The sequence below is a fragment of the Urocitellus parryii genome, chromosome 4 (genome assembly GCF_045843805.1).
Source record: "Urocitellus parryii isolate mUroPar1 chromosome 4, mUroPar1.hap1, whole genome shotgun sequence".
In the NCBI taxonomy this organism is placed as follows: Eukaryota; Metazoa; Chordata; class Mammalia; order Rodentia; family Sciuridae; genus Urocitellus; species Urocitellus parryii.
This window is the reverse complement of record NC_135534.1, coordinates 24,187,780-24,198,239: the sequence shown is the minus strand read 5'-3', so window position 1 is coordinate 24,198,239 and position 10,460 is coordinate 24,187,780.

Sequence of the window (10,460 nt, the reverse complement as noted above, 5' to 3'; positions counted from 1 at the left end):
AAATATACAGGATATTGCCCCATTTTTAGACAAACCAGACAGAGATGTTTTGCAGGTCATACTACTACTGGTTGATGAAGACCAACCATCACCAATTCACATCCCTGCATATAATTTCTATTTAGGATATAGGCATAAATGCCATTATGATATTCTATCCTTGTAGCAAAGTTTTATGTTGGGCACCAGTTCAAATGGCCAATTTCAAAATCAAATGCATGTGATTGAAAGAAATCTTTTCTAGTTCCACTTCAAATATCCTTGTTTAACTGGCAGAGGAGTAATTTAAATATGAATTGGTATTTCTGAAAGTCAGTACTTACCCAACAAGCCAAAGAGCTATGTACATAATGTACTTTTTATGTAATACCTGGGAAAAAGACAAGAGTGATTAAAGGAAAAAAATGGAAGAACCAGATAGCTTCACTAGCAGTGTAAGATATTAATAATAAAAGAAAATAAACAAAATGTTCATATTTAAATATTTAGAAACCACCGGTAAACAATACTGAAAGTCACTGTGTCAAACATTGTGTAAACACTTCATATTGTCTCATCTTTTCACTACCTATAGGTAAGTATATTTTAGATTGTTCTCCAGCTTTGAAGATAAAATATTTGAAGTTCAATTAAATAAGTTTTCCAGAGTCACACAACTATAAAATGGTAGATCAAAAGTCTAACCAATGCAGGTATCCGGTTCTTCAGTGAACTCAAGCATCTTGCTATGCACTCTATGCAAACAAAAGAAAATTTGTTAAAAATTATTTTAACAATAAAAATACGCTAAAATTTTAGTCAATTGCAATATGGTTTTTAGTGGAGTAAGGATCAAAAGAGAGAAGTAAAAGCATACAACGTTTCGCCTTATTTGAGAGATCTAGATATTGATGAACTTTAAAGGTTGTTAGCAAAATATACATAAATTACATATACATATATAAATCCAAGGTAGTTATTAGTAGGCTAAATAATAATAAATTAGAAGTCAGTAATGAGAGAAATTAAAATAAAACAGACCATACTGATTTGGTAAAATATAGAAAAGAAGTGAAAAGTAAAAATATACAGATATGGCAGATTGTATTTTCCAAAGGTGGTCACTTCATTATATTTCCCACCTTGTATGTCCTTAAACTGCATGGATGGCACATCTCTGTTGAGGGGTGGAGTATATTCCTTTTCCTTGGGCTTACGCAAAACTTTATGAAGGCGTCACCTAATACAATTCCATGAATATGATTGATGCTCATGACTTCGGAGGCAAGGTCTGGCCCTTTGAACCCAGTCACCATACTGTATCGAAGAGCAAATGACACAGAGAGGCCATGTGAATGTGTCCAGGCAAATAGCCACAGATAAATTCCCAGCCATCACCAACATCAACTACCAGACATATGAGCATATGGGTTCTCAAATTAGTCCATAATTCAGGCTTCAAGTCACTGAGTTGAGAACTAAAGCATCACAGAAGACAGAAAAGCCATCTCTGCTCTACTCTATCTGAATTACTTCCCACCTAAACTATGAAAGATGATGAAACAATTATTGTACCAAGCCAGTAAGTTTTGGGGTAAGTAGGGGTATAGCAATAGATAACTAATAAAGCATAGAAAAAAATCCAGTTACTAATAGGGCATTATGTAAAAATGTGGATGTGTAACCGATGTGATTCTGCAATCTGTATTTGGGGTAAAAATGGGAGTTCATAACCCACTTGAATCTAATGTATGAAATATGATATGTCAAGAGCTTTGTAATGTTTTGAACAACCAATAAAAAAAAGAAAAAGAAAAATAATTCAAACTGGGAAAAAAAGAAAGAAAAAAATCCAAAGTTAGATTGCAAGAACAACTTGAAACTTATCAGAAATTTAATGCATTAAAAAATTAAACTCACCCACTAAATGAATAAGAAAAAAAATCAAAGGTGGATCAAAAATGAAAGAATTGCATAAAAAGTTAACAGGCAAATAATCCCCTTCTAAAAACAAGATTTCTTCAGCAATACAAATATGAATCTACACAGAACTAAAACAAAAAGCATATTAAATTTAAAATATCTGACTTTCTGGCTTCTACTTGCTCCACTCTATTAATGATACTCTCATTTGAGTTTTTAATTTGGTTTATAATTTCCTTCATTTCTAAGATTATTGTTTGATTCTTTTTTATAATCTCTATCTCCTGATAAAGATGCTTAACTTCTTCTTTTATCTGTTTATGTAATTCATTCTCAATGTGTTCTTTCGCTGCTTGAATTTGCTGTCTTGTATCCTCTTTAAGGTTCCGTTCCATCTGTCTCAGGTGTTCCATGAGTTCTTTATATGACCATTTTTCTGGTGACTCTATATCTTCTTGAATATTTAGGCTGCCCTGCATTGTTTGCACTCCTTTTCTTCCTTGCTTTTTCATGCTGTTCATATTGTTTCTTGTTCTGTTTGACTGCTGAGTTACTGTTTACTCCTATAAATATATTTGATGTTTGGGAGGAAAGGTATTAGAAGGGATGGGAAGAAGTCACTAAAGAGAATGAGAGTAAGCAGGTAGACGACAAAATATATCATCTGGAAAAGAGTCTAGCCAACTCAGATAAGCTGGTTAAAAATCATGAGAGAAACATACAAGAGATATGTGATAATATAAAAAAATCAAATTTAAGAGTCATTGGGCTAGAGGAAGGGATAGAGATTCAAACAAGGGGAATGAGTAATCTACTAGATGAAATAATTACAGAAAACTTTCCAGAAATAAAAAAGGAAACAGATATACAAATTGTAGATGCATACAGGACACCGAGCATACAAAATCACAGTAGACCAACGCCAAGACACATTTTTATGAAGATATCCAATATACAGAACAAAGAGAAAATATTAAAAGCTACAAGAGAAAAGAGAAAGATTACATTCAGGGGTAAACCAATAAGGTTAACAACGGACTTCTCAACTCAGACACTGAAAGCGAGAAGATCCTGGAACAATGTATTTCAAACACTGAAAGACAATGGATGCCAACCAAGAATTCTATACCCAGCAAAATTAAGCTTCAGATATAACAATGAAATAAAAATCTTTCATGATAAACAAAAACTAAAAGAATTTGCAGCCAGAAAACCAGCATTGCAAAGCATCTTGAGCAAAACACTTCACAAGGAAGAAATGGAAAACAATAACCAAAGCCAACAGTGGGAAGTACCTCAGTAAAGACAGATGGAGGGGGGAAAGCTAATCATGGTGAAACAAACGCAATTAAAAAAAAAGAGAGATAAATAATCAAACATGGCTGGAAGTACAAACCATATATCAATAGTAACTCTAAACATTAATGGTTTAAACACTCCAATAAAGCAACATAGGCTGGTAACATGGATCAAAAAAACAAATACTACAATATGCTGCCTCCAGGAGACACACCTGACTGGAAAAGACATACACAGGCTGAAGGTGAAAGGTTGGGAAAAAATATACCACGCACACGGTCCTCGCAAGCAAGCAGGGGTGGCCATCCTCATATTAAATAAAATCGACTTCAAGACTAAGTTAATCCAAAGGGATAAGGAAGGAAGGACATTATATACTGTTAAAAGGAACCATTAAACAACAAGACATAACAATTATCAATATTTATGCACCAAATAATGGTGCTTCGAAGTTTATAAAACAAATTCTCCTCAAGTTCAAGAATCAAATAGACCACAACACAATAATTATGGGTGACTTCAACACACCTCTCTCACCATTGGACAGATCCTCCAAGCAAAAGTTGAATAAAGAAACTATAGACCTCAATACCACAATCAATAACCTAGACTTAACTGACATATATAGAATATGCCAACCATCATCGAATGGATATACTTTTTTCTCAGCAGCACATGGATCCTTCTCAAAAATAGACCATATATTATGCCATAGGGCAACCCTCAATAAATATAAAGGGGTGGAGATTATACCATGCATTTTATCTGATCATAATGGATTGAAACTGGAAATTAATGATAAAAGAAGGAAGGGAAAATCCAATATCACATGGAAAATGAACAATATGTTACTGAATGATCAAAGGGTTACAGAAGACATAAAGGAGGAAATCAAAAAATTCTTAGAGATAAATGAAAATGCAGACACAACCTATGGGACACAATGAAAGCAGTCTTAAGAGGGAAATTCATCGCCTGGAGGTCATTCCTCAAAAAAAGGAAAAACCAACAAATAAATGATCTCACACTTCATCTCAAAGCCCTAGAAAAGGAAGAGCAAAACAATAGCAAATGCAGCAGAAAGCAAGAAAAAATTAAAATCAGAGTGGAAATCAATGAAATTGAAACAAAAGAAACTATTGAAAAAATTAACAAAATTAAAAGTTGGTTCTTTGAAAAAATAAACAAGATTGACAAACCTTTAGCCATACTAACGAAGAGAAGAAGAGAGAACTCAAATTACTAACATAAGGGATGAAAAAGGCAATATCACAACAGATGCCACAGAAATAAGAAGACAATTAGAAATTATTTTGAAAACCTATATTCCAATAAAATAGAAGATAGTGAAGACATCGATAAATTTCTTAAGACATATGATTTGCCCAGACTGAGTCAGGAGGACACACACGATTTGAACAGACCAATATCAATGGATGAAATTGAAGAGGTAATCAAAAGACTACCAACCAAGAAAAGCCCAGGACCGGATGGGTATACAGCGGAGTTTTACAAAACCTTTAAAGAAGAATTAATACCAATACTTTTCAAGTTATTCCAGGAAATAGAAAAAGAGGGAGTTCTTCCAAATTCATTCTATGAGGCCAACATCACATTGATTCCGAAACCAGACAAAGACACATCAAAGAAAGAAAACTACAGACCAATATCTCTGATGAACCTAGATGCAAAAATCCTCAATAAAATTCTGGCGAATCGGATACAAAGACACATCAAAAAAATTGTGCACCATGATCAAGTAGGATTCATCCCTGGGATGCAGGGATGGTTCAATATATGGAAATCAATAAATGTTATTCACCATATCAATAGACTTAAAGATAAGAACCATATGATCATCTCGATAGACGAAGAAAAAGCATACGACAAAGTACAGCATGCCTTTATGTTCAAAACATTAGAAAAACTAGGGATAATAGGAACTTACCTTGATATTGTAAAAGCTATCTACGCTAAGCCCCAGGCTAGCATCATTCTGAACAGAGAAAAATTGAAGGCATTCCCCCTAAAATCAGGAACAAGACAGGGATGCCCTCTATCACCACTTCTATTCAATATAGTTCTGGAAACACTGGCCATAGCAATTAGACAAACGAAAGAAATTAAAGGCATAAAAATTGGAAAGGAAGAACTTAAATTATCACTATTTGCAGATGACATGATTCTATACCTATAAGACCCAAAAGGGTCTACAAAAAACTACTAGAACTAATAAATGAATTCAGCAAAGTGGCAGGATATAAAATCAACACGCACAAATCAAAGGCATTTCTGTATATCAGCAACAAAACCTCTGAAATGGAAATAAGGAAAACCACTCCATTCACAATATCCTCAAAAAAAATAAAATACTTGGGAATCAACCTAACAAAACAGGTGAAAGATTTATACAATGAAAACTACAGAACCCTAAAAAGAGAAGTAGAAGAAGATCTTAGAAGATGGAAAGATATACCCTGTTCATGGATAGGCAGAAATAGCATCATCAAAATGGCGATATTACCAAAAGTCCTCTATAGGTTTAATGCAATGCCAATCAAAATTCCAATGGCATTGCTTGTAGAAATAGATAAAGCAATCATGAAATTCATATGGAAAAATAAAAGATCCAGAATAGCAAAAGCAATTCTAAGCAGGAAGTGTGAATCAGGTGGTATAGCAATACCAGATTTCAAATTATACTACAGAGCAATAGTAACAAAAACAGCATGGTACTGGTACCAAAACAGGCGGGTGAACCAATGGTACAGAATAGAGGATACAGAGACTAATCCACAAAGTTACAACTATCTTATATTCGATAAAGGGGCTAAAAGCATGCAATGGAGGAAGGATAGCATCTTCAACAAATGGTGTTGGGAAAACTGGAAATCCATATGCAACAAAATGAAACTGAATCCCCTCCTCTCACCATGCACAAAAATTAGCTCAAAATGGATCAAGGACCTTGATATCAAATCAGAGACTCTGCGTATGATACAAGAAAAAGTTGGCTACGATCTACATATTGTGGGATCAGGCTCCAAATTCCTTAACAGGACACCCATAGCACAAGAGTTAATAGCAAGAATCAACAAACGGGACTTACTTAAACTAAAAAGTTTTTTCTCAGCAAGAGAAACAATAAGAGAGCTAAATAGGAAGCCTACATCCTGGGAACAAATTTTTACCCCTCACACTTCAGATAGAGCCTTAATATCCAGAGTATACAAAGAACTCAAAAAATTAGACAATAAGATAACAAATAACCCAATCAACAAATGGGCCAAGGACCTGAACAGACACTTCTCAGAGGAGGACATACAATCAATCAACAAGTACATGAAAAAATGCTCACCATCTCTAGCAGTCAGAGAAATGCAAATCAAAACTACCCTAAGATACCATCTCACTCCAGTAAGATTGGCAGCCATTATGAAGTCAAACAATAACAAGTGCTGGAGAGGTTGTGAGGAAAAGGGTACTCTTGTACATTGCTGGTGGGACTGCAAATTGGTTCGGCCAATTTGGAAAGCAGTATGGAGATTCCTGGGAAAGCTAGGAATGGAACCACCATTTGACCCAGTTATTGCCCTTCTTGGTCTATTCCCTAAAGACCTTAAGAGAGCATACTACAGGGATACTGCCACATGGATGTTCACAGCAGCACAATTCACAAAAGCTAGACTGTGGAACCAACCCAGATGCCCTTCAATGGATGAATGGATTAAAAAATGTGGCATTTATACACCATGGAGTATTACACAGCACTAAAAAATGACAAAATCATGGAATTTGCAGGGAAATGGATGGCACTAGAGCAGATTATGCTTAGTAAAGCTAGCCAATCCCTAAAAAACAAATACCAAATGTCTTATTTGATATAATGAGAGCAACTAAGAATAGAGCAGGGAGGAAGAGCAGGAAGAAAAGATTGACATTAAACAGAGGCACGAGATGGGAGGGAAAGAGAGAGAAAAGGGGAATTGCATGGAATGGAAAGAGACCCTCATTGTTATAAAAAACTACATAAAAGAGGTTGTGAGGGGAATTGGAAGAAAAAATAAGGAGAGAAATGAATTACAGTAGATGGGATAGAAAGAGAAGATGTGGGGGAGGGGGATAGTAGAGGATAGGAAAGGTAGCAGAATACAACAGTCACTAGTATGGCATTATGTAAAAATGTGAATGTGTAACCGATGTGATTCTGCAATCTGTATTTGGGGTAAAAATGGGAGTTCATAACTCACTTGAAACTAATGTTTGAAATATGATATGTCAAGAGCTTTGTAAGGTTTTGAACAACCAATAAAAAAATAAAAATAAAAATAAATTTAAAATAATACTTCTGATTAATAGAAAAATTATGAAAGTTACAAAGCATAAATATATATTCTACTATCAACGTAGTTTTGTAAATGTTAATATTTACATATATATGTATATATAAGATCATAGAAAATACCTAGACATCTATATTCTAATCATAATTATGTTTGTATGTGTCATAAAGATGAGGGTATTGGATTTGCTGATATCAAGTAGGACTAACTGTTCCACTTTTCACAGAATGTGCACGCACACACACACACACACACACATACACACAGACACAATTGAAATGACAGGTAAAAATGTACAAAAGCTAGAATTTAGCATATTACAAAACCACACTGTTAACAACCTCATATGCCTACCTAAATTGCCATATGTTAGGTAAGTAGATGAAATTACATTGAGATAGCTAACCCATATTTCCACTATTACTTTTATTCCAGCAATTTCCCAGGGAGATAACCCAAAATAAATGAAAATAAGAATACACTGACTCAGACATGACAAAAAAACCACATAGTCCTGGCACTAGAAGCACTTGTTGTTCAATCAGTATTTGGAATTAAGCTATAGACCAAATACCATGTGAGGCACTTAAGGATACAAAGGTGAATCTGGCATCTCTAGTCCTGTTGAAGGTTTATTGTTTAGTAGAGGAGATGGGCTCTGAACAGAGGAGCCATACGACTTTGAACTTTCCAATTGTACAAAGATAATAAAGGAAAATAATTAAAATGTTTTTCAGACATTAAGCATGAGACAGCACAGCAAAGTGACACCTGCTTGGGGGTGGGGCATTAATTAGGTATGCCCTATGATTGCTCAGCTTATGGCCTTGAGAAAATGTCCAGGTCTCAGTGCAGGAAGGAGAAAACCAAATGGAGCCCCACAATCCTCTTGAGTTGAGGAAAGAGATTTGGGAGTTTGAAGAGACCCTGAAGGCTAGGATTCATCAAGCAGAGCACTAAAGAAGGGACAGTTGTACTTAAAATACTTCAGATATATGCAGAAGGCTCCCCTGAGATACCCACCTGAGCGCTAACCAACACATACATGTGAGGACGCTCTTCACAGCCAGGTAAAGAACACCTCCAAGGGCTGAGGTGGTCACCTCCAGAGGGCATATAGTGCCAGAAAGGTTTTCAGTTCTCACAAGCAGGAAAAAAAGCACCTCTGTAATTAACCAGGCGTGGGATAAGGTATTCAAATGGCTATCGACTCAGTGATGAAACAAAATTAGTTCTAGAACATAGACTATTATGGTCCTGCCTAACAAAGCTTCACAGAAAGTCCTACAGGCACCAAACTAGTTCAAGGTCAATTATCTATCGACACCTCAGGGAAAACAAACAAACAAACAAACAAAATCTTCAAGAATATTTATAAGGATCCGAAAATGTTCTGAACTTAACAAGGTAAAATTCACAATGTTTGTCATCCAATGGAAAAAAAAATAACAGGAATATGAAGAAGCAGGAAAATACAGCCCATAATTAGACAGTGAAATAGCACCCTTAAATTAATGAAAGAAAAGAACAGTCAACTGCTAATTCTATTCCTGACCTCCTCCAAAAATCTTTTATAAACAAGAGACATTTTAGTGATAGAAAAGCCCAAGAATTCATTACCAGCAAATCCATACTATAAAAATATAATTTTAAAAAGTCCTTAAGGTAGAAGGAAAACTATAACAGAAATCTGCATCAACATGAAGTCAAAGAGCCCTAGAAACATCAAAAATGTGGAGAAATATTAAAAAATTTTTCTCTAATTTAAAAAAACCTTTCTTCCAAATATCTCATTAAAGCAAAATTATAACAGTGTACTAAGAGGTTTAAAACATACATTAAAGTAAAATATATGGCATACATAGCACAAGGCATGGGAGGAGGAAAACAAAATTATGCTTTTGTCAGTTTTTATACTATATAAATTAAAGATGTACACTATGACTCTAAAGCAATACCTAAATAAACAAACAAATGGTAAAATGGGATAATAAATACAGTCAGTGAATCCAAAAGAAATGCAACAAAAAGAAAAGGGAAAAGAAAATAAAGAACAGACAGGGAAAGTACAAGGCAATAAATGGTGACCTAAACTTGACTCTTTGAATAATCACATTAAATGTAAATGGAGTAAACCTCCCAATTAAAAGACAAAGACTGTTAAAACATTGAATTGTAAAATAAACTAGTCTTCCTACAAGGAATAAACATATTAGAATTAAAAAGATGAAAAAAAATGTGCCATGCTAACATTAATTAAAATGAATCTGGAGGGGTTACAATTCTTTTAAATAAAACATATTCAGAGAGAGAGAGAGAGAGAGAGAGAGAGAGAGAGAGCGAGCGCGCGCGCGCGAGAGCACAAGCCTATAAAATTTCTGGTTGCTGTGCATCATGACCAACATATGATACAGTCAATCTTTTTCTCTTTTCTATTGAGTGAGAGTATACTACTTTGTAAATGTGCTTTTAGTTCACACTTCCCTAATGACTAGTGATATTTTTAAAGGCTTATTTTCCACTTGTGTATCTTCGTTGATGAAGTCTAGAAGCCAGCCTTTCAGCAGACTCATGTTTTACAGACATTGAAAAAAATTTTCCCTTCAAAGATATTGTTCAAAAAAAATGAAAAGGACTAAAACATATGAATATATATTTCATATATTTCTAGAATATATGAAAACTCTTATGACTCAATAATAAGATTTAAAAAGCTGAGCATATTTTTTTTTGAAAAAAATACTTAACCAAAGTGAATAGTGGGAGAAATAACAGAGTCTCTTCACTTTTAAACATCCCGGTACAAGAAAGATTTTGATATGGTTCTGGAACTGAAAAGAAGGCCTGTGTCACTTAAGGTAGATGCCATGAAATGAGGTTGAGGTAGGCAGGGGACAGGATCAACTGGGACTTAAA